Here is a 26,181-nt window from a genome sequence, read left to right on the forward strand (position 1 = left end):
AGCACGTGCGCAAAGAGATAGTCCAGTAAAGCACGCATCCGCTCGTGTGCAGATGAATCACAACTTTGGTTGGTGGAAGTGGAACGCTGTCACCCCCACGTGTCCGTGACACGGTCCGCTCAAAGTCCACGGTGGACCACTTCCACCCGTCCCGTCCCCACCACCTTCCTTCTCTACTTCTCTCCTCTCTCCTCTCTCTCTTCCACCGCACCCGATCTCGTACCTCACTTCGCCGCCCCGCTTCGACGGCGCGCTCCTCCGACCCGCCTCGTGTTCCGCCCGGCCGGATCCGACGGTCGCTCGCTGCTGCAGCGGGCGCTTGCTGTGCATCGCGTCGGTTCGTCCGGAGGGAGGGAGGCGGAGCCTTCACTGGGTCTCGGAGATGGCGGCGCCGCCGGCGAGGGCCCGGGCCGACTACGACTACCTCGTTCAAGCTGCTCCTCATTGGCGATAGCGGTGAGTGCAGTTCATCCTTCACGCCTCCTCCCCCCACCTCTCGCTCTCCGTCCGGATCGATTGGTTGCGGACTTGCGGTGAGATCTGAGTTCCAAATCGAAGTTCTGGTTCCTCTGGATCGGTTGTGCGGTACGGTGGCTGCTGTGCGCTGTGATTGGGCGGGGGGAGGGATCTAGAGGGAGGGATTGTGTGGGGGTACCGCCCAAAAGCCGCCGCTGTTTCGTCGATGACGTGTCACGGTTTTATATAGGAATGGAATGGTGTTGGTGCTCCGCTGAAGACTCACTCGCTCTCGGGTTATGGGCTGATGGCTGCTTTGCTAGTTGGTGCTTGAGGGCTACATTTACAACCACACAGACAAGTTAACAGAATTCCATTTGGAGACTACGATGTGAAGATAACTTAAACTTACGGACGCTAATTACACAATAAACAGCCTTTGCTGTCTTATCCAACTATTACATTGAAATGGTGATCATCGGTGCTCACAGAAAAAGCAAATTCATGGATTTTATGTTAATATATCCCTACTACAACAGGAATAGGATGGGCAAAGGAGTGAAAACTCAGTTGCAGGTGACTGCTGCTAGTTCTTGAATTGGTGTCAAACATCCCAGGTCATAGTTTATCCCGTCATGAGTTCCTTGATCAGTTCTGAATTGTACATTTTTAGCATATGTTCCACTAGTATCTGGTGATGGCCATGTTAACTTGACTGAAACCTCTGTGGGAAAGTTTGGAGTTTTTCTTAATCATAGTCCAGATAAATTATTATTTTATAAAAGTCGATTATTATCTTCTGCAGTTCTTCCTGTGATACAAGACACCAAAATAATACTTTGGCATATTTGTTGTACAAATGGGTAGGGGTGTAAATGGTATGGATATTTCCTGACTGACTGTCTGATCGAAGGGCTACAGGTACCGTTCCGTATTCGTATGCTCAAAGTCAGTTATATATGATGTCAATATCCATTCATATCTTATCCTATACAACTGACACTGTCCATATCCGAATCCGATAAAAAAGACCATCTGTATGTGACTATTCGTATCCGTATGTATCCATCCGTATCTGATCCATTTACATCCCTATAAATGGGTTTGGTCACTCTTTTGGTTTGTCAGCTACTCTGAATTGAAATGTGGCTTCTTGCTAGGCTTGTTATGTTTTTTTGTTTGCATCAAACTCATGTAATTTCGTTGCTGTCAAGTAATGAAATTCGGTTATGCAACAACAACAACAACAACAACAACAACAACAACATAGCCTTTCAGTCCCAAGCAAGTTGGGGTAGGCTAGAGTTGAAACCCACCAAGAGCCCCAAGTCACGGTTCAGGCACTAAATTTGGTTATGCCATTGTGCAAAAAAGCTACTCTCAATTGAATAAGAGATGTTTCTTGTTATTAGTAGTCATAACATATCGATTAGTTCCTGCCAGCAATACTTAAGGTTTTCATTTTAAATTGCCCAGTCCATCTGTTGCTATGAAAATTTCTGTGTCATGCTTTCAGTAAAGTGTAAAACTGTAAAGTGCTATCACATTAAATTCACTTAGGAGTAGTTTTTTAAAAGCTGTTATTACTTTTGATTGTATTTATTGCCTATCCAGCATAATTGTTGGGATTTTTCTGATGAGTTGTGGTGATGATATAAGTTTGGTGTTCAGCCTTTTTAGTATTGTTAGCAAGTGTGGCTAGGCAGTAAAAACAACTTATCTGAGGAAGTCCCGGAGTGACATATTCACATCACTGCAGGCCAAATGGCATCATGCTACAGGGAGCATGTGCATGGCGAAAAGAGTGGTCTGATGTTGGGGACATGTTTACATTATAATATCAATGTATACTGTTAAATCTGAACTGGGTTTAATCACCAAGAAAAAACTACTCTTAATATTACTTATCAAAAACTCGAGAAATTAATATATTTTTGAGTCATCCTTTCTTACATGCTACCATCTCTGTGTGTCTCATCAATAGTATCTTTGCTACCTTAGTCGTGGACATGTTTTAGCAATGCCATACATTTTTGGTGCCACTGTAATATTCTTACACTGTAACTGGGTTGTAGCTCCCCCTTTGCAGCCATTTTTTTTTGAGTTAGGCATGTTTGAGAGCTATCTAAAGTAGAAAAAAAGCAGGTCAAATAAGTAGTGGCCTATTCTAGCGCAAGGCAGCAGTGAGCACAATCGCTCATACAGTCGTACTCAATTCTTCATCTGGCTATTACTGAAAATGAGAAGGCCAACCCTCAAGAATTTGATATTTAGGCATGCTAGAAGGGTAAACTGAGTAGTGATATGGTATGATGTACCTAATTTACATCATCTTTTTTTTAACTTCTAAGTACTAATTTAAAACCAATATGACTTTCTATTCTTTAGTACTAATTTTTCGTTTTCTCCTTGATCATAATTTTTAATTTATTCCCAAGAAAAACAGTAGATGCATTTTCGAGTGTAGGGATTCTGTAGATAAAATGAGCATAAGCATTGGCCAAAGCTTGTTCCCATGCTGGTTCACACGTGTGCATAATACGTACCACTGTGTGTGAGTACGCTTGTGGATCTGACCTTGTATTAGAAAAGTAGGTCATTACTTTATTTGCTTATTTTAGTAGATTTCATTTTTTCCGTTGGACTTTGGCAATTACAACATTCTTTTGGATTTTGGCCTCCCCTCAGTTGAAGGCTCACGCACCGCCACTCCATTCATATATTATAGTTGCATCCTGTTCTTAATCAACTACTTTTCTGGACAACTTACCCCACTTGTTACAGATAAACATCACTTGTAAAACCAGTAACATAATAATGAATAGAAAGAGGAGCCTACCAACAGTTCTTGCCTACTTGCTAATAATTATGTTCCCTCTTCCTTGCAATATTTATGCATATCTGTTGCTTATCATGATAATATCTTCTGATATTGTTGACTGCTATTGTTGTCAGAATATTTCTAATGATTTTGTGGTTTGTTCATTGATTCATGTTTACTATTATGTTTGTTGAAAAAAAATGCAACAACACTTTGTATATTCCTGGTCTTCTTTATGCAAATAACCCAATCGACTTTATTTAACAATCATCGTGTAGGTGTTGGGAAAAGTTGTCTCCTTTTACGGTTCTCAGATGGCTCCTTCACCACTAGCTTTATCACCACCATTGGGTAAGCGCTGCTAATGTATAAAAATAGTTGGTTTTGAGTTGATCATTATTTTCAAATGAATGCTGCTATTAGAGTATTTCTAAAATGGTTTATATTTTATCTTAAAAAAGGATTGACTTCAAAATAAGAACAGTTGAGCTTGATGGTAAGCGCATAAAGTTACAGATATGGGATACTGCTGGTCAAGAACGTTTTCGAACTATTACTACTGGTATGCAATATACTTGTTTTCTGTCAGTTAAAGCAATGTTGGTCCTTAAACTTTTCATGGGTTAATTATTCTGTATCTGCTAATAATTTTGACTATGCAGCCTACTACAGGGGTGCAATGGGAATTTTGCTTGTCTATGATGTTACTGACGAGTCATCTTTCAATAGTATGTGCGCAGTGCATTTCAACTAAAGTCAATCCTTTAATATAGGCCTTCTGAACTTGGTGTTAATATTGACAGATATAAGAAACTGGATTAGGAACATTGAGCAACATGCTTCCGACAATGTGAATAAAATTTTGGTAGGCAACAAAGCTGACATGGATGAAAGCAAACGGGTATGTCCTTTTTTTCCTCTTTACCGTCTCACATTTTCTGTTCATGTAATGTTACATTCCTATTCAAGATTTTTGTGTAGTTTGATGTTCAGTTTAAAACTTTAAACTGGGAAAGTGGATCAGTTATGAGGTGGAAAACTTCAGGATATGTTTAACACGGCGCACCTCAAATGGCCATCGTCTAGTCTGTCCAGTGTTTGAAAAAACATCATAGCTTTGGTGCATTGCCTAGGCCATAAGCATGCAGTTAAACGTGGGGCGAGCTGATGGACCTATAGATGGTGAAGAAAACAAGAGGAGACTAGGTTAGGATAGCAGAATGGTTACTGTGGTGTGATTTCATCTATGCTTACAACATGGTGTCCATGTCACTTGATTTTGCTTGCCCTCTGCTCCATTTTCCCTCTGCTAGATTTCATCTAGGGGTCATGTACGCAAGCGGAGTAGAGGCGGTGTGCCATTGAGGAGAAGTAGATGGACGGTGTGTGCAGGCGGTGTGCCATTGAGGAGAAGTAGATGGACGGTGTGTGCAGGCGGAGCAGAGGTGGTGTGCCATGGAGCAGGGGAGCAGATGAGGGGTGGTGCGCATGCAAAGCATAGGGTAGGTGAATGAAATGAGATTTGGGGAGATATAAGAGGTGATGCTGCTTCATGAGAACAAAGGCAGCAGCTGGGAATCGGTGGTGGTAGTGGTAGGGGATTGATGGGAGGTATGGTGCTTAAATGGGCTAGTGGGCTGTGTAGACATTCCTCTTCCTTTCCCATTTAGCTTTAGTTTGGATGGAGCCCTGGGAAATATGCCTGGGCCAGGCAGCACCTCCAGGCACTGGGAATCGGTGGTGGTAGTGGTAGGGGATTGATGGGAGGTATGGTGCTTAAATGGGCTAGTGGGGTCAGATCGACATGCCTGGGCGGCAGCCCCCAGGCCAGGGTCCAATCCAAACAGCCTGTTATTCTCTCATATTTATGCAGATTGCAGCTACATCTCCTGTCTAGCGCCTAGTGTTCTTTGGAACCTTAAGTTTATTCATAATCCTTATTTTTTAAGTGGCCTTTATTGTCTGAATACAGGCTGTACCGACTTCAAAAGGACAGGCTCTTGCTGATGAGTATGGCATCAAGTTTTTTGAAACGGTCGGTTCAGTTTTTACTTTTTATTTCATGCTGTGTTCTCTTTACATCTGTTCTAACTGAATGGAACGACCTGCTTGATATGTGGTTCCCTGAAAGGCTAAAACTGTAGACGCCTGTCTCGTGATTGTTGTTTCTGCAGAGTGCGAAGACCAACCTGAATGTGGAGCAGGTTTTCTTCTCCATAGCAAGAGATATCAAGCAAAGGCTTGCTGAATCTGATTCAAAGCCAGAGGTGCAACTTCAATCTTGTTCTTCCTTTTGAAGCTGCTTAAAAAAAACTAATGGCTTGCTACTTCAGCAATGTTGCTTAATAATTAAGGAATTCTATGGTTTCAGGATCGCACGATCAGTATTAACAGACCTGAGGGTGGTGAGGCTTCAGCGTCACAAAAATCAGCTTGCTGTGGATAGTGAGGGGGTTACATTGTCACAAGGAAAAGGAAGATAAATAGTGTGATACCATGCTTGTAATTTACCCTTCTACCTTTTTATTTGGCTGTCATCGTTCTCTTCTAACTTTTAAGTGCAATTACTTGGATTCAGATTTCTCTGTGTTGTATTGTGAACAATTTTAGTTGTACCCCTGGTAGAAATGCAAGTGCTCATAAGTCAATGCACCTTGTGTTAATGGAAATGCTTGCAGAATCGTTGCAAAGTTTAGGGGCGGACGTACCAGAACGTGTTAATTTTGCCACTCTTCCTATATCTGGATTTCGGACTCAGTATATTTGGTAGTTTCGGATTGTAATCTGATATTGCCATATGTACCTAACGCCCTCTGTGAGGCTTGATATAATCTATACGGGAGTGCTAGTGCCTGGACGGACGCGCTTGTCAAGACGCCTCTGCTTGTACCTTTTTTGCGTGCCCTGGTGGGGCATATGCCTGCCTGAACGTCGGCTGTGCCTCTTTACCCCACATGGAGATTGCTCACTCTCCTACTTCCCTCGCTCGGAAACCTATTGCGGAAGGTGGGTGTCGGGTATCGATATCAGGGATATCTAAAGCAAAGGAGTTAGCGCTCACGCTGACTCTCCCGAATGGCTCGAAAAGTATTAAAAGGTCTCACCTAACCCCGAGGTTGCAGTCTTCGTCTCGCTCGACGGGGACCCATACCGCCGCCAACCACTCCAGGTCCAAGCGTATGGGCCTATGTCAAAACTCCGACGCCAGGAAAGAGGCTGACACGCCTCGATGTAACCCGTGGCCATGACGAGCCATACCTGGGGATTCACATCAAAAATAGTGTCGGGCATGCCGGTGTTGTTCTCCCTAACCCTCGTACGGACGCTGACAGGCGCGTCAGTTCACCACGATGCCCGCGGGACGGAGTGGAACGCCATGATCGGCAGATGACGCCTGCGCATGGCGCTAGTGACGAATAGGACCGCGATGTGGAGCCATCCCTGTTGACGTCTATAGGATCGGCAGGACCCGCATGAAGGAGAAGGACCTAGTGACCCTGAAAGCTTTCTTCTCTCTCGTTCTTCTCCTTTTCCTCCGCTGTAACCCACGCTTTCCCTTCACCTATAAAAGAGGAAGCATGGCGCCCCATAGGGGGATCGAGATCTCGACACGAAATCAAAAGCAGAGGTGGTGTGCCATGGAGCAGGGGAGCAGATGAGGGGTGGTGCGCATGCAAAGCATAGGGTAGGTGAATGAAATGAGATTTGGGGAGATATAAGAGGTGATGCTGCTTCATGAGAACAAAGGCAGCAGCTGGGAATCGGTGGTGGTAGTGGTAGGGGATTGATGGGAGGTATGGTGCTTAAATGGGCTAGTGGGCTGTGTAGACATTCCTCTTCCTTTCCCATTTAGCTTTAGTTTGGATGGAGCCCTGGGAAATATGCCTGGGCCAGGCAGCACCTCCAGGCACTGGGAATCGGTGGTGGTAGTGGTAGGGGATTGATGGGAGGTATGGTGCTTAAATGGGCTAGTGGGGTCAGATCGACATGCCTGGGCGGCAGCCCCCAGGCCAGGGTCCAATCCAAACAGCCTGTTATTCTCTCATATTTATGCAGATTGCAGCTACATCTCCTGTCTAGCGCCTAGTGTTCTTTGGAACCTTAAGTTTATTCATAATCCTTATTTTTTAAGTGGCCTTTATTGTCTGAATACAGGCTGTACCGACTTCAAAAGGACAGGCTCTTGCTGATGAGTATGGCATCAAGTTTTTTGAAACGGTCGGTTCAGTTTTTACTTTTTATTTCTGCTGTGTTCTCTTTACATCTGTTCTAACTGAATGGAACGACCTGCTTGATATGTGGTTCCCTGAAAGGCTAAAACTGTAGACGCCTGTCTCGTGATTGTTGTTTCTGCAGAGTGCGAAGACCAACCTGAATGTGGAGCAGGTTTTCTTCTCCATAGCAAGAGATATCAAGCAAAGGCTTGCTGAATCTGATTCAAAGCCAGAGGTGCAACTTCAATCTTGTTCTTCCTTTTGAAGCTGCTTAAAAAAAACTAATGGCTTGCTACTTCAGCAATGTTGCTTAATAATTAAGGAATTCTATGGTTTCAGGATCGCACGATCAGTATTAACAGACCTGAGGGTGGTGAGGCTTCAGCGTCACAAAAATCAGCTTGCTGTGGATAGTGAGGGGGTTACATTGTCACAAGGAAAAGGAAGATAAATAGTGTGATACCATGCTTGTAATTTACCCTTCTACCTTTTTATTTGGCTGTCATCGTTCTCTTCTAACTTTTAAGTGCAATTACTTGGATTCAGATTTCTCTGTGTTGTATTGTGAACAATTTTAGTTGTACCCCTGGTAGAAATGCAAGTGCTCATAAGTCAATGCACCTTGTGTTAATGGAAATGCTTGCAGAATCGTTGCAAAGTTTAGGGGCGGACGTACCAGAACGTGTTAATTTTGCCACTCTTCCTATATCTGGATTTCGGACTCAGTATATTTGGTAGTTTCGGATTGTAATCTGATATTGCCATATGTACCTAACGCCCTCTGTGAGGCTTGATATAATCTATACGGGAGTGCTAGTGCCTGGACGGACGCGCTTGTCAAGACGCCTCTGCTTGTACCTTTTTTGCGTGCCCTGGTGGGGCATATGCCTGCCTGAACGTCGGCTGTGCCTCTTTACCCCACATGGAGATTGCTCACTCTCCTACTTCCCTCGCTCGGAAACCTATTGCGGAAGGTGGGTGTCGGGTATCGATATCAGGGATATCTAAAGCAAAGGAGTTAGCGCTCACGCTGACTCTCCCGAATGGCTCGAAAAGTATTAAAAGGTCTCACCTAACCCCGAGGTTGCAGTCTTCGTCTCGCTCGACGGGGACCCATACCGCCGCCAACCACTCCAGGTCCAAGCGTATGGGCCTATGTCAAAACTCCGACGCCAGGAAAGAGGCTGACACGCCTCGATGTAACCCGTGGCCATGACGAGCCATACCTGGGGATTCACATCAAAAATAGTGTCGGGCATGCCGGTGTTGTTCTCCCTAACCCTCGTACGGACGCTGACAGGCGCGTCAGTTCACCACGATGCCCGCGGGACGGAGTGGAACGCCATGATCGGCAGATGACGCCTGCGCATGGCGCTAGTGACGAATAGGACCGCGATGTGGAGCCATCCCTGTTGACGTCTATAGGATCGGCAGGACCCGCATGAAGGAGAAGGACCTAGTGACCCTGAAAGCTTTCTTCTCTCTCGTTCTTCTCCTTTTCCTCCGCTGTAACCCACGCTTTCCCTTCACCTATAAAAGAGGAAGCATGGCGCCCCATAGGGGGATCGAGATCTCGACACGAAATCAAAACACAAGCGCAAGACACGAGCACACGACTAAGCGGCAAGCGAGCTCTCAACACCCGTTTACTCCTTCCACCAGAGACTTGGGATCGTCTCCCTCTCTCGCCTGTTTGTAACCCCTACTGCAAACCCAGTGCCGGTAACACGAGCAGCACCGAACTGGACGTAGGGACATTTCGCCCAAACCAGTATAAATCCCTGTGTCCTCCGAGCACACCATTTGAGCCAGATGCGCAAATACAAATTTACTCGTCGGTGATTCAAAAACACCGATAGTTGGTGTGCCAGGTAGGGGCTTTTTGCGCGTCTCGACGTCCACATCAAGCCTCGGATGGCTAGTCACGGCGTCAGCTAGGTCCCAGGCGCGCACGTGGGCTTCAGGAACCTGGACTTCATCATTATGATGGAGGGAGAGTTGGCACAGGTTCCCGCCGCCGTCCAACCTCTCCACTCCGCCGGCCTCGACGCGATCGTCGAGGCGCTTGAGGAGCTGTAGCTGTACGCACCTGAGGCCCGCGCCCCCGGGTGCGACCAGCTCCTCGACTTCGATTACGGGAGGTTAGAGCGCCAACTCGGCGCCTTCCTGGGACCCTGACCGTCCCGGGAGGACTTAGGCCGCCTCACCTTCTTGTTCGCCAACATCATGACACAGCTTGCCAAAGGAGAGCCGCTCTCCTCGAAATACCTCATCTAAAGTGCCCCAACAGCGCTCCCGTTTGGTCTGCGTAATGCCACAGAGACCATTGGCCACCTTGTGGTGCAATGCACGCCCCCATCCCCTACGAACGACGAGTTCATGGGGATGACCGAATATGTCACAGAATCTTTCCACGACCTTCTCGTAGGAGAATCGGAGTCACCCTCTCACTCTGACTCCAGTAGGGGAGCCATCACCCCTCGCGAGAGTGTTTCATGGTAGGTACCCCTGAGGGATATATCGAAAGCATCCACGAGGGAGGGGCTAACCCAACAGACGACCTCGATGACAAGGTCGAGGGGGATGCAGGGGCCCCACCTCGCTTGTGGGTAGAGCAGCTGAGGGCGCGACACCAAGAGCTCGAGGAAGCACGACTCTAGCTCGAGCAGGAACACACGGACCTTGAGTGAGAGATCGAGCGCCATGGAGACGGTGGGCGTGCGCGTGCCATGGCCCGCGACATGAACTGGAGGATCATCGAGGACGACGAAGCCCTCCCACACTTCACCTGGGCAACCCAGAACATCGCTGCCGCGGCGGCCTTACTTTGGGGGCTTCTGAAGCCCGCGACACCCGAGTATCATCGGGCCCATCACGAGATTCGCACGCTACTTGAGCATGCGGCGACGCAACAGGCCGAGAGCTCGCTGTCCCAATGACGCGAGCTCGACGCCAGCCAGCGTGCGCCCTCAGAGCAACCTGACTAGGACGTGTTGGTCCACCAGGCACAGCGAGGCGATAGGCCGCACGTCGTGATCCCGGTGCATGAGCGTCTCGGCCTCCACCATGACACGCATGACAGCCTAGATGCCCGCAGGCGTGCCCACGGCAACGAAAGGGAGGAGGCTAGCCATGGCTACCACCCTCATCATGGCAGACACTACGACAGCGGTGAGGACCGAAGCCTGAGCCCTGACTTGTCGGGACCTCAGGCCTTTGGCCGACACATCCTCTTCCCACCGCGGTATCGACCGCCGACCAACAACCCAAAATACTCTAGGGAAACAAACCCCAGATTGTGGCTCTAGGATTATCGGCTTGCTTGCCAAGCCAGTGGAGTGGATAGTGACAATTTTATTATCCGTAACCTTCCATTGTTTCTGGCTGATTCGGCGTGAACATGGTTGGAACACCTTCTGCCCAATCAAATCCAAAGTTGGACGGACCTAAAAGAGATCTTCGTGGGAAACTTCTAGGGCATATACGCGTATCCTGGGAACCCATGGGATCTCAAAACTACCAATAGAAGTCCGGGGAAACTCTTCGTGGGTACATCCGGCGCTTCTCCCGGCAGTGCAACGAGCTGCCCAATGTCGCCGACGCCGATGTCATTGGAGCTTTTCTGTTCAGGACCACCTGTGAGTCCCTAGTTCATAAGCTAGGATGTAAAGGCTCGTGAACCACCAAGGAGCTCCTCAACATCGCCACCAGCCATGCCTCGGGCGAGGAGGCGATCGGGGTGATTTTTTACTGCCCCAAGGGCAAGGCAAAGTGGGACGAGGACATCGACGAAGGCGCCTCCAACCACCCCAACAAGAAGAAGAACAAGCAGCGGTGCGAGGGCAAGCTCGTGGCCACTGCCGACCACAAGGGGGTCACAAGCATGCCGAATGTACCCCGGACCACTTCAAGAAGCTGCTCGATGGGCCATGCCCAAACCATGCTTTCCCCATCAAGCACCTATAAAAGGACTACATCCTCATGAAGCGGTTCTTGTCCGGAGGCTCCAACAAGGGGGAGCATAGGAAGGAGCCCAAGCTGGCCGCAGACGACGTTGAGGGGAAGGACGGTAGATTTTTGGTGCTGGATGGCTGCTTCATGATCTTTGGAGGGTCGGCGGCCTATGACTCTAGGCGCTGCCAGAAGCTTGCATGCCGCAAGGTCTATACGGCCGAGCCGGTAGCGCCTTCCTTCCTCCGATGGTCGGAGTCCGCCATAACCTTTGATTGGACCGACCACCCAGAAAGCATCCCACAGCCAGGAAGATATCCGCTTGTGGTTGACCCGATCATTGGCACAAAGTGGCTCACCAAGGTGCTAATGGATGGAGGTAGCGGCCTCAACATCATGTACGCTGAAATGCTCGATGCCATGGGCATCAACCGATCGCGCATCTGGCCGACCGGGGCACCTTTCCACGGCATCATGCCTAGAAAGCAGGCCATGCCACTTGGGTAGATCGATCTGCCCATCACCTTTTGGAATCTGACCAATTATAGGATGGAGACCCTTACTTTTGAGGTGGTCGAGTTCCACAGGACCTACCACGACATCCTAGGACATGCATGTTACGCGAAGTTCATGGCCATCCCTAACTACACCTATCTGAAGTTGAAGATGTCGGGTCCATGCGGGGTCATCACCATTGGCACCTCCTTCTAGCGCGCCTACAAGTGCAGGGTTGAGTGCTGTGAACACGCCATGGCAATTGTCGCCTCCAAAGAGCTTGCGGCCATCAGGGAGGAGGTCATCGAAGAAGTGCCCGACCCCAAATGGTCAAGCCTGTAGAGGGCGCCAAGGAGGTCCTCATAGACCCCAGCGGCTCTGAGGGCAAAGTGGTGCGCATCGGCACCACGCTTTCCTCCGAATAGGAAAGCATGCTCGCTAACTTCCTCCGCACCAATAGAGACATCTTTGTGTGGAGACCCTCAGACATGCCAGGCATTCTGAAAGAAGTCACCAATCATGCCTTGAAGATTAGGCCAGGCTCCAAGCCGATGAAGTAGCGCCTGCATCGCTTCGATGAGGAGAAACGTAAGGACATCGGCGATTAGATTGCGAAGCTTTTGGCATCTAGGTTCATCAAGGAAGTATACCACCCTGAGTGGTTAGCCAATACTGTTCTTATATGAAAAGAGTGGCAAATGGAGAATGTGTGTTGACTACTTGGGTCTCAACAAAGCATGCCCAAAGGATCCGTTTCCTTTGCCATGCACACTATTCACCTAAACGGCTGTTTAGCCCGTTTACACACCGTTTAAATGCCACACAGTGGTACACTGTTTCTGTTTAATCGGTTGTTTTGACCGTTTAAACGACCGTTTTCCCATTTATACACCCGTTTTGCCCGAATAATGGGCTAAACGGTAGGTGATCGACTGTTTACCGTTTAGCGTTTAGGATAACACTGGCCATGCATAGACCAAGTAGTCGACTCAACCTCGGGATGCAAAACCCTTTGCTTCCTTGATGTGTACTCCGGGTACCATCAAATCGCGATGAAAGAGTCCGACCAGCTCGCGACATCTTTCATCACCCCATTTGGATCATTCTGCTACGTTACAATGCCGTTCGGCCTAAAGAACGCGGGGGCTACGTACCAATGTTGCATGCTCAAGTGTTTCGTGGATCTCATCAGGCAGACCATTGAGGCCTACATGGATGACATCATGGTCAAGTCCTTCGTGAAACTCTGACCAAACAACATCAAACTCAACCCCGAGAAGTGCATTTTTGGGTCCCGAGGGGTTTGCTACTAGGTTTTATCGTCTCCGAGCATGGCATTGAAGCCAAACCGGAGAAGATTTTGGCCATCATGAGGATGGGCCCAATTCAGAACATAAAGGGAGTACAACGAGTTACGGGGTGCCCCATCGCACTTAGCCATTTAATCTCGTGCCTCGATTAACGAGGTCTCCCCCTCTATCGGCTTCTGAAGAAAGCCGATCATTTTGAATGGACGCCTGAGGCCCAGGAGGCACTTGACAAGGTCAAGTAGCTCCTGACAATGGCTTCGATCCTGGTCCCCCCGACCAATGGGGAACCGCTTCTGCTCTACATTACGGCCACCACGCAAGTGGTCAGCGTCGCCCTAGTGGTAGAGCGAGAAGAAGAGGGACACGCCCTCAAAATGCAGCGTCCCGTGTACTTCATTAGTGAGGTCTTGTCTGATTCCAAGACTTGCTACCCCCAAATCTAGAAACTCCTGTACGCCATCCTTATCGCCAGAGGAAGTTGCGTCACTACATCAAGTCACATTCAGTGACAGTCGTGATGTCCTTCCCTCTCAGCAAGGTCGTCCAAAACCAGGATGCCATAGGAAGAATCGTGAAGTGGGCACTCAAGCTGATGGGTCAAGGCATTTCATATGCCCCTTGGACGATCATCAAGTCCCAAGTGCTGGCTGATTTCATTGCAGAGTGGACTGAGATCCAAATGCCACCAGCAGTCATGGACCAAGAGTACTAGACGATATACTTTGATGGATCGCTGATGAAGAAAGGCGCCAGCACAGGGCTGGTCTTTGTTTCGCCCCTTAGGGTACACATGAGGTACATGGTTTGCATCTATTTCCCCTCCTCCAATAATGTGGCCGAGTATGAGGCACTCATCAATGGCCTACGCATCGCCATTAAGTTGGGTATCCGATGGCTTGACGTCCGGGGTGACTCCCAGTTGGTCATCGACCAAGTCATGAAGGAATCAAGCTGCCACAATGCCAAAATGACTACATATTGCCAAAGAAGTCCTCTAGCTAGAGGACAAGTTTGACGGTCTCGAGCTCAATCACATCTCGAGGCATCTCAACAAGGCAGCCGACACGCTGGCAAAAACGGCGTCCGACAGAGAGCCGGTGCCGATAGGTGTCATCGCCAGCAATCAGTACAAGCCCTTAGTCCGCTATGAGGAGCCAAAATAGACTAGTGATGGGCTGCCTGCCCTAGGCTCGGGTGCTAACCTAGCTGGCGGCTCCATCTGACCCCGAAGTCATGGAGCTCGATGAGGATCCAGTGATAGAGCCTGACCCTCTGGCTGATTGGAGGACGCCTTACCTTAACTACCTCCTCTGTGAGGCTCTACCGATGGACAAAATGGAGGCTCGACGGCTCGCACGTCGCGCCAAGTCCTTTATCATTATTCAGGGCGAGCTCTTCAGGTGAAGCCACATCGGAATCCTACAGTGCTGCATCCCCATCAGACAAGGGAAGCAGTTGCTGAGTGACATCCATGGTGGGGTCTGCGGGCACCATGTCATACCTAGGACCCTAGTCAAAAACACTGAACAAGTTGTGCGCACCTACGAAGGGTGTCAATACTATGCTTGGCAGACCCACCTGCCGGCCCAAGCACTCCAAATGATCCCCATCACGTTGCCATTCGCGGTCTGGGGGCTCGATCTGGTCGGACCTCTCAAGAGGGCGCCCAGGGCCTATATGCACTTTCTTGTCGCCGTAGACAAGTTTACAAAGTGAATAGAGGCTCGACCGATCTCCGCAATCAAGTCCGAGCAAGCCGTGCTGTTCTTCCTTAACATCGTCCATTGCTTTGGAGTCTCGAACTCCATTATCATGGAGGACGGCACACAGTTCACTGAGAAGAAGTTCCTCTAATTCTATGATGAATACCACATCCGTGTCGATTGGGCCGCTGTGGTGCACCCCCACGCAAACAGGCAGGTCAAGCACGCGAACGGCATGGTCCTACAAGGCCTCAAGCCTAGAATCTTCAACCGGTTGAACAAGTTTGGCAGACGATGGGTCGCGGAGCTTCCCATAGTGCTCTGGAGTCTAAGGATGACCCTAGCCAGGCCACCGGCTACACACCATTCTTCATGGTCTATGGTTCCAAGGCTATCGTCCCAACTGACCTTGAGTATGGAGTGCCGAGGGTTAGGGCATATGATGAACAGGGAGCCAAGGCGTCCCTTAACGATGCCATGGACTAGCTAGATGAAGCACGTGACTTTGCCCTTGTCTGCTCGGCCAAGTACCAGCAAGCGTTGTGCTAGTACCCCAGCCATCGAGTGTGGGGTTGGGCCTTCAATGTTGGGGACCTAGTGCTCCGCCTCGTCCAGAACAACAAGAACTACCACAAGCTCTCTTCGCGGTGGGAGGGACCGTACGTCATTGTGGAGGTGCTCCGACCAGGCACCTATAGGCTCAAGACCATCGATGACAAAGTCTTCATCAACACCTAGAACATCGAACAGCTACGTCGCTTTTACCCTTAATTTACGCACGCTCTTTTTTATCAGTTTCGCTATCGACTCCTTGATCTTTAGTGACACCCGACCCGAGCAATGTTAAGGGGCTCAGGACCATCGACGATGAAATCTTCATCAACACTTGGAACATTGAACAACTATGTCACTTTTACCCTTAATCTACACATGCTTTCTCTTATCAATTTCGCTATCAACTCCTTGATCTGTAGTGACATCTGACCCCAGCAACGGTAGGGGGTCAGGCCTCACTCGGGGGCTGATAAGAGCATTTCTATCCAGTAGACATTCTCTATGCTTGACCCTTTCTCATGTTAAGACCTAGAAGTAAGGGATGCGAAAACAAACACTAAGTAAAACTGGTCAGACTGCAAGAAACCTACGCCCCAGCGGCTACGGTGTTTTTGCTCACCAGTGTGATTAGAGTTTTTTGCCCGCACCCTGAGCTTTTTAGCCTTAACTACAGAAAGAGTTGGAACGCATTAAAGAGTATATCTACATGGCAAACATTCTTTGTGCCTGACCCATTCTCATGTTAAGATCTTAGAAGCAAGGGTTGCAGAAATGAACGCTGAGTAAAACTGGTCGGATTGCAAGAAACCTATGCCCCAGCGGCTACGGTGTTTTTGCTCACCAGCGTTATCAGAGTTTTTCCCGCACCCTGAGCTTTACATCCTTAATGACGAAAAGGGTCAGAACGTATTAACCTTTTTATAAAAAAGGGGAGAAGAGCTAAAAATATGTTTGGCCATAATGAAATTTAAGAGCTTGTCCACTTATTACAAGTTCACCGCCTGGCTTATCTACCTAACTAATTTCTTAGGGGTATGATCTCATCCTCTATCTTCGTAGGTAAGTCCTGCGCCAGAGGGGCCACCTCCTTCTCAATGTCATCTAGCTCGGTGCAAGAACCATCACAGGTAAGGTGGGATATAGAGCTAAAAATGCTCCTACGGCCCATTCAGGCCTATGAGTTTGAAGGCTGGCCCTCCGACAGGTTCACAGCCGTTCCGGGTGCCCTTAGAGTGAGGGGTGGAAAGGGATGGGCCCACTCACAGCCAGTACCTGAGCACACAAGCGCTGTAGGCATCTCAGCCCATGTTCAAGTCTTGGTCGGTTCCCAATCCATGGGTTTTCTCGAAGAAAGGCAATGAGCCCTTGGTACCGGTCGAACGGACCAGAGAACTATATGGATTGGCCCCTGAAAATCTGGAGTCGGTCACCAACTAACCCATGATGGACCCCCATGAATGGGAAGCTAGGGCCCCACTCAAACTAGCCCATTAGCAGCTCATCGAGCACCATGTTTCGTCCATCGAGGAAAAACGTGGCATGACTCAACCCCTCTGTTTTATCGAAAAAATGCTTGAGGGATGACGATCACAAAGACGAGCTGACCCCTCGATCGGACCCCTACAACGTGCGGGGGCTCGAGGGAAGTTGGACCCACAAGGATACCGAATGCGCAGTTGTAGGACGATGGCTCGGATCCTAGGGAGGGGTACGCACAAAAACTAAGAAAAACACTTCTAAAACAAAAAAATGCTTTCTCTTACCAGTTTCACTATTGTCTCCTCAATCTTTAAGGAAACCTGACCCCGGCAATGGAAAGGGGTTGGGCCTCACTCGAGGGCTGATAAGGGTATATATATCCTTTCTAAAACAGTTGCTGTGCCCAACCCGTTCTCACGTTAAAAACCTAGAGACAAGGTTTGCGAAAAGGAACACTGAGTAAAGCTGGTTGGACTGCAATAAACCTACGCCCCAGTGGCTACAACACTCTTGCTTACCAGCGTGATTAGAGTTTTTTGCCCACACCTCGAGCTCTACAGTCTTAACAATAGGAAGAGTCAGAACACATTAACCCTTTTTTACACATAAAAAGGGAGAAAGAACACATTTGTTCAACCGAAACAAAAGAACAAACTTGTTTAAACGAAACAAAAGGGATGGAACTTGTCCGCTTATTACAAATGCGCCAACTGACCTACCTGATTAAACTAACCCCTTGGAGGGATGATGTCATCTTCTATCTTGGCAAAAAGGTCATGCGCTAGGAGGGCCACCTCCTTCTCGATGTCGTCTAGCTTGGCGTCGATATAGACGGGCATGAAGGCTTGACTCATCATCGCCAAATTGATGTTCTCATAATGAGAACGAGCGATCGTGAATGATCGGTGAACGCCAAAGTGAACGCACCCCTTGCCATATCACATGCTCAGTCCGTGATCTGGGTGGCGCTATCCACGAGTGAGCATGTCTCCTGCTCTAGGGCCAGCTCGAGCTCATCGCAGACCAGCTAAACAGCGACGTGCAGGTTGCCATGCCCATCGCTCTCCTTCTGGAGGGTGTCCTTCACCTCGCTAAGCTCCTTCTCTAGGCCACGTCTCTTCACCACCTCCGCCCTGAGTTTGTCGTTGATACCTACCCAAGTCATGTACCGACCGTGTCAAAAGGCTTACCATGGATTCTAGGAAGAAAGACAACAAGGGAAACCAGAGACTTACCATTCACATATGCCCAAAGCTTGCGCACCTCATCGTGCTGCCGGGTCACCTCAGCCTCTAGGCGCTGGATCTCTTCTTGGCACTGATCAACCTCCATGGTGAGCCCAGCGGACACGCCCTTGGCTGCAACCTTTAGGTCCCTCTCCCTTTGAAGCTCATCCCTGAGGTGGTCCATCCGCTGCTAAGCGTTATCATGCTCCTAGCGAGCTAGGTCAATCCCCATGTGGAGCTCTTCTATGACCCAAAGCAAATTGTCCTGCTCCTTCTGTAGCTGCTCAGCCTCTATGGCGTCCGTGCGCACCCTCTAGATCAGGGCCGCGAGCTTCTCCTTGGCCTCGTGGGCGTCATTACGAGCATCATTCTCCCTAACTCGGAGGTCAGCCACCTCTTGGGTAGCAGGGGCAAGCTCAGCCACCTCTTGATAGGTGGCAGTGAGCTATGCGGCCATCCCTTCACTCTGCCACGTCTCTTTAGCAAGGAACTAGGACTTCTCTCGACTGTGGGCCATAAGGATCTATGAAGAAGACAAGACCTAGAGGCACGGAAAGAGAACATGAGGGTCAAAAGCACGGTCATATCATACCTGGCCAACTAGAGCGACAATATCACGTATTGAGCTCAGCATGGTGGTAGGTGCGCAAACCATGTCCCCAACCTCCATGTGGATGCTCCCTCATTCCCTCTCTCTCTGCTGCTTCATTGAGGGCAGCCTCCTAGACCAAAGACCAGGATGTCCTTGCACCGACCTCAAGCGGCGCCGACCTCTCTTGTGGTAGCAGCTCCTCTAGAGCGGCTCCTCTAGCGATAGAGAGGGCGGGTGATGCGGAGAAGGAGGCTTGCCCTATTGCCACATTCGCGAAGGATGTCTCAGGTGCGCCCCCTTCCGTCCGCCCCACCGTGGCCATAGCCACCTGCACGGATGACGGCTCTAGCCATGCAACCTCCGCCTACGACGTCGAGGACACGACCTTGAAAGTGCAATCAAGCCCTAATTGTGGAGTTTGGTGATAATGACCACACAATTAGAGAACTAATGAGATTTTTTGAAATGACAAGTAGGGAATTTATATTCGAGGATGCTACATGAAATGGAGGAGCCCCCAATTACAAATATAGATGGCTTCAAACTCAAAAGAGGTTTAAGATTCTTTTATATCTTGAATTTGAGTATAGGAAAAGCTGTACTATAAAGGGGGACACAATGCTTAAGCTAATATGTGCTACTAAGTGCTCAAACAACCATAAGTATGCTTAGATTCACAACCAAGATAGTCTACACTTCACTATTACCCTTGCTATCTTGCATGGTGCGAGCTTCGACTCGCCCGACCCCAAGGTCATGGGCTTCAGCTCGCCTGATCCTTTGGTCACGGGCTCTGGCTCGCCTGACCCTTTGGTCGCAGGCTCCGTCTCGCCCAACCCCAAGGTCATGGGCTCTGGCTCACCTGACCCTTTGGTCATGAACTTGTCTCGTCCAACCTCTTGGTTGCAGTGTCCATTGAGGCCTAGGGGTATATATACCTTTTCCTTACCTCGCCAATGGCTATCTAGGATTTAAAGTGACCGTTGGGAGCTAGGGGTATATATACCTTCCCCTTACTCCCCAAGGACAATGAACCCTGCTCTCTGCTTCCTCACTTCAGCATGCCCAAAACAGAGCAGGAGCTCTCTCTCTCACTCACTACATTGGTGACCTACAACCCCCAAGCAAATCCATTGATTTCTCCATCAATCCTTAAGGAAAAAAGGGTCCACAACTTGATTAGAGAGCAACTCCATTGATTCCCAAACTCTAAAGAGCACTTGGTTCACGTTTTAGCCTGCGGTTGTGTTTGTTACTCTTGGAGCTTGGCTCCTAGCCAGCTAGAGCATCACTTGTGGAGCTTGCCAACTTGTGTGGTAGCCCCAGGAGGTTTTTAACCATCTCTTGAAGCTAGTAAACTCACCCTTCATCTCAAGAGTTAAGTCTCTTGACTTGAGAATGAGGTAGGGTTGCAAATCCCTAAGCCTTAGTGGTATACCTCAACAACATGAACATAGGAAAGCCTTGGTATGAGCTGAACCATGGGATAAATCTTTGTGTCATCTTGTGCTTATGTTGCTACACTTGTGTTCTTGTTGTTGTTGAAGTGATTTCTAGGATTGAGGCCGATTTACTTGTGTGTGGTGTTCCCACCGTTTTTAGTTGTTAATCTATGATCTACTACCCTGCAGGAAGCTAAGAAATTTACACGTCTAAATTTCGTTGGGTAGATTTTGAACTGTGAACTAATCTCTCCTGCAGGTGCGGCAGTGCTGTGCTCACAGAGAGGCAGTGCCATGGGTGAATTTGACTTCGGTTTGAGATGAATTTTTATAGGCCTATTCATCCCCTCTAGGCGTACCAGAGATCCTACAAGTGGTATCAAAGCCAGGTTACCTCGTGTGCACTTCACCGCGTGAGGTATGGAGCCCGGGGGAGGATTTGGTATTGTGAAGCCCATCAACATCGATCCAGAGGACATTGGGCTACATGACACCAAAAGCAGTGAGCTTAGCGCCTCTACATCGAGCAAATCCATGCTCCCGCAACTAGAGGCAACTGATGCCAAAAAAGCTCAAAATGAAGAAGAAAGAAGAAGAAAAAGAGCAGCTAGAAAAGAGAAAAGAGAAGCAAGAGAGGAGAAGAAGGAGCAACAGCGGTTAGAAGAGAAGAAAGCAAGAAAAGAAGAAAGAAGACTCAAGGGAGAAGCTAGAAGAAAAAGAAGAGAAGCAAGAGGGAAGAAGGAATAAAAAGCAAAGGCCTCTAATGCTTTTTCAAGTGAACTATCTAGCAGCTCTGAAGATGGTGATGATGATGAGTCCTACTGAGTGCATAGCAAGAAGGACAAGAAAGGAAAGGGCAAGAAGAATGATGACAACAAATATACCGCCGCATCCTTTAACTACTCTTCTATGTCTATGACTAACCATGATCACAAGTCTTTCATCAATGTGCCCACGGGCAAGTTACCTCATTTCGATGGGTCTAACTTTGCCAAGTGGAAGCACTTGATGATAGCCTATCTTATAGGTCTTCATCCCAGCATTTAGGAGGTTGTTTGCAATGGATTTGAGCCACCGGTTGATCCCAAGAATCCAACACTAGAAGAGATGAGAATCATTCACCTAAATGGTCAAGCCACAAGTGTGTTGCTTAGTGCCTTGGATGGTGATGAGTACAATAGAGTGATTGGAGTTGATGTTGCTAAGCAAATATGGGACACTTTGCACCTAGCACATGAAGGGGTTGACAAAGTGAGAAAGGCAAGAATTACTTGTTGATCTCAAAGCTCCACCGGTTTGTAATCTTGGATGGAGAGGGGCCACAAGAGATGGTTGATAGGTTGACGACAATGGTGGGCAAGATTAGAGGCTATGGTTGTGATGAGCTAGATGATCATAAAGTTGTCAAGATTATGTTGGAAGCTTATTCACCTAGAAATGAGACCGTAGTCACTCTAATTAGAGACAAGAAGAAGTTTGATTACTTCACACCAAATGATGTACTTGGAAGGATCTTGACCTTTGATATGCAAAGAGAAGAAGCAAATGAGAGGAAGAAGCTTGAAGAATTGCAAGCAAAGCTAGAAGGCATCAAGATCAACAAGGATGTAGCTCTCAAGGACAACAAATCAAGCAAGCAAGGCTCTACTAGCAAGTCCAAGACCAACAAGCAAGCTTCAACTAGCAAGCCCAAAGCAAGCAAGCAAGTTCAAGAAAGAGTAGAGACCACCTCATCCTCTAGTGAGAGTGAACATGATGATGACCAATACGAGAAAGTGGATGATGTTGCTCTCTTTACGATGAGGTATCACAAGGAGATAAAGAAGCAAGGCTACAAGGTAGTGAAGAGAAGCTTCCCAAACAAACAAAAAAAGGACATGCTACAATTGTGAAAGCACCGATCACTTCATTGCAAAGTGTCCATATGAGATCAAGGACAACAAATACAAGAAGGACAAGAAAGAGGAGAAGGACGACCATAGAAAGAGCAAGAAGTACATGGGAGAGGCTCACATTGGGCAAGAATGGGACTCAACTAAAGAAAGCTCAAGTGAAGAAGATGAGAAAGTTGCAACCATTGCTATTCATGAGCCATCTTCTTCACCAAGACTCTCCACCAACATGTCCGATGATGACTACTACTCCCCTCACATTTGTCTTATGGCAAAGGGTGAGAAGGTAAAATCTAAATCCAAGGCCAAAGCTCCTCCACCCCCACCTCCTAGTGATATCTCTAGTAGTGATATTAGTGATAGCTCTAGTGACGGCGAATCTAGTGATGAAGAAATAAACATGAAACTAAAAATTTGGCTGGAAAGACCAAATTATTCATCACTAAGCTAATGGAGGACTTAGAGAGTGTCCAAGACGAGCTAGAATCTAGAGAGGAAACTCTTATCTAACAAGAGGATATCTACATTGCTAGCAAGGAAGCTCTTGCATTAGAGAGAAGTGAGGTGGAATCCTTACGCAAGGCCCTGGCCAAAGAACAAGGGGACCATGCTATCACAAAGAAAGAAAATATTGCTCTCAAGAAAAAGTATTATGACTTAGATGAAAAGCACAAAGAGCTTGAGCTGCAATATAACATTCTTTGGGATAGCAACTCACATCCCTCTAAGGAAAAGGATGCCTCTACTATCTCCACTAGTCAAGGTTGTGGAAAATGTTATAATATTGATTTGAATGCTTATTCTACTAACCTTGCTAACATGGAGGTAATGAGAAAAGAAATTGCTAGACTCAATGAGATCATTGGCAAGGGCTGCTTGAGTGGTAAGGCAAGTAAGTGACAAGAAGGCAAATGATTCAAAAGTGGCTAAATTCAAGCAAGGGAGACACCCCTCAATCAAGCATGGGCTTGGGCACACTGCAGGAGCCAAGACAAATGGAAGAAAGATCATAAATGGCTATGAGTGTGTCAAGTTTGAGAGGAAGGAAAGAGTTGGTACAGATTAGCCTGCACAGACAGCGGCAGTGCCACAGTCCAGAGCGGTAGTGCCACAGTGAAGGCCAACTGTGCCACTCCCCGCAAAAATGGGAAGGCTACTAATTCTGCTCCTGATCAAACTAAGCCCAGGAAGGTGTCCCAGCAGAAACAGGTTCAGCAGAAGCCAAAGGAATCAGTGTGGGGCACTATGAACAAATATGCATACCAACCAAAGTTTCAACCACCTCAATAAAGCTTGACTTCATGTTTTGTTTTAAGTAACAACAATAGTGGAAAAGTGGTTGCCAAATATGTTGGAAAGGAAGCCAACACTTATAGGAATACTTCTATTTGGGTTTCATAAATTTCTTGTGACTAACATGCAAGGCCCTAAGTCAAATTGGGGACCTAAATCAAGCAAGTAAATCTGTGTTGCAGGCAAGTTGGGTGCTTGATAGTGGATGTACAAATCATATGACCGGAGAAAGGAGTATGTTCCCATCATATACCCCGAAGATAGACTCAAATGAAAATATTCTCTCTGGAGACAACTCTAAGGGGGATGTGATTGGTCTCAGTAAAGTTTCTATAACCCTTGAGCATTCAATTACAAATGTTTTACATGTTGATTCGTTAGGTTACAATTTGTTGTCCGTCTCTCAATTATGCGAGATGGGCTTCAATTGTCTCTTTATGGATAAGGGTGTGGAAGTCTTTAGAAGGGATGATTCCTCTATTATCTTTATGGGTCATTTAAAGAACAAGCTTTACCTAGTTTATTTCAACAAAAGTAAAGCTAATCTTGATACTTGTTTAGTGGCAAAATCTAGCATGAGGTGGCTTTGGCATCGCCGACTAGCCCATGTTGGGATGAGGAACTTGGCCAAACTTCAAAAGGATGAACACATCCTTGGGCTAACAAATGTTCACTTTGAGAAAGATAAGATATGTAGCTCTTGTCAAGCCGGAAAGCAAGTTGGCGTACCTCACCCACCAAAGAGCATCATGACCACGCCGCAACCATTGGAGCTCATACACATGGATCTCTTTGGACCGGTCACCTACCTAAGTATTGGGGGTAACAAATATGGTCTTGTTATTGTTGATGATTATTTCTGTTTCACTTGGGTATTTTTCTTGTTTGACAAGTGTCAAGTTAGAGACAAAGTGAAGACTTTTGTTAGAAGAGCTCAAAAGGAGTTCGGTCTTCCCATCAAGAAAATGTGAAGCAACAATGGGACCAAATTCAAGAACACCCAAGTTGAGTAGTTTCTTGATGAAGAGGGCATCAAGCATGAGTTCTCAACTCCATACACCCCTCAACAAAATGGTATAGTAGAGAGGAAGAATCATACACTAATTGACATGGCAAGAACAATGCTAGATGAGTACAAGACAATGGACCTCTTTTGGTGCGAAGCCATCAACACCACTCCCCATGCCATCAATCGTCTCTACCTACACAAGAAGTTGAAGAAAACTTCATATGAGCTTCTAACTGGTAACAAACCAAAGGTGTCCTACTTTAGAGTGTTTGGGTGCAAGTGTTTCATACTTAATAAGAAATCCAAAACCTCTAAGTTTGCACCTAAAGTTGATGAATGTTTTCTTCTTGGTTATGGATCAAATGAGCATGCCTATCATGTTTTCAACAAAACCTCCAGGAGAGTTGAAATAGCGGTAGATGTGACATTTGATGAATCTAATGGCTCTCAAGTGGAGCAAGTTGATTCAAGTGTTGTAGTAAAGGAGGATCCACCATGTGAAGCAATCAAGCAATTGGCTATTGGTGATATAAGACCACAAGAAGACGAAGTCACTGAAGTGGAGGTTCCTCAAGCTGTTGATGAACAAAGTTCTGTTTACATACCTGATGTTGAGGGGGGAGCCAACCCCTACTGCAAATCAACAGAGCGGCAGTGCTACACTCCCTCTGATAGCAGCAGCAAGTTCAACTCCGATTCAAGGATAGAACCTACAACCCATATTCGAGCAAGAAGATAATGAAGATCCAGAAGATGGACAAGAGGCCATTGATCATCCAAGGCTAAGGCAAACAATACAGCGTGATCATCCCATTGACAACATCCTTGGGAGTCTTCGAAAGGGGGTAACAACTCGTTCACATTTAGCAAACTTTTGTCAATATTACTCATTTGTTTCCTCTTTGGAGCCTCTTAAGGTAGAACAAGCACTTGGAGACCCATATTAGGTGATGGCCATGCAAGAAGAGCTCAATAATTTCGAAAGAAACCAATTGTGGACCTTGGTGGAGAGACCCAACACCAATATCATTGGCACCAAGTGGGTCTTCCACAACAAGCAAGATGAGAATGGCGTGGTGACAAGAAACAAGGCAAGATTGGTTGCTCAAGGTTTCACTCAAGTAGAGGGCTTGGACTTTGAGGAAACATATGCACCAGTGGCAATACTTGAAGCAATCCGAATGCTTCTAGCCTATGCCACTCATCACAATTTCAAGCTATATCAAATGGGTGTGAAGAGTGCATTCCTCAATGACCCCATTCAAGAACTTGTCTATGTTGAGCAACCACCGGGTTTTGAAGATCCCAAGTTCCCCAATCACGTCTACAAACTCCAAAAGGCACTCTATGGGATTAAGCAAGCACCAAGAGCATGGTATGAATGCCTTAAGGAATTCTTGCTTAAACAAGGCTTTGAAATAGGTAAAGCCGACCCTACCCTTTTCACTCACAAAGTTGGTAAAGATATATTTGTGTGCCAAATATATGTTGATGACATAATATTTGGTAGTACTAATCATACTTTTTGTGAGGAATTTAGTAGGATCATGATGAAGAGATTTGAGATGTCCATGATGGGTGAGTTGAGTTCTTCCTCGGATTTTAAATCAAGTAAGTGAAGGATGGAACTTTTATTAGTCAAACAATGTACACCCATGATATGCTAAAGAAGTTTGACATGGTAAATGCCAAGCCTATCAAAACTCCCATGCCAACCAATGGACATCTTGATCTCAACATTGA

At 47.3% G+C, this 26,181-nt stretch overlaps 1 long non-coding RNA gene and 1 pseudogene across 1 annotated transcript; both read left to right on the plus strand.

Moving 5' to 3' along the window:
* Positions 1-234: 234 nt before the first annotated feature.
* LOC136541562 (ras-related protein RABE1c-like) lies at positions 235-5,925 on the plus strand (annotated as a pseudogene).
* A 1,427-nt stretch (positions 5,926-7,352) lies between these two features.
* LOC136545427 (uncharacterized) lies at positions 7,353-8,107 on the plus strand. Its single transcript, XR_010781023.1, has 3 exons — positions 7,353-7,495; positions 7,634-7,726; positions 7,831-8,107. It is a non-coding gene; the product is annotated as an uncharacterized lncRNA (long non-coding RNA).
* Positions 8,108-26,181: the final 18,074 nt, after the last annotated feature.

The sequence above is a fragment of the Miscanthus floridulus genome, chromosome 3, assembly GCF_019320115.1.
Source record: "Miscanthus floridulus cultivar M001 chromosome 3, ASM1932011v1, whole genome shotgun sequence".
Lineage (NCBI taxonomy): Eukaryota > Viridiplantae > Streptophyta > Magnoliopsida > Poales > Poaceae > Miscanthus > Miscanthus floridulus.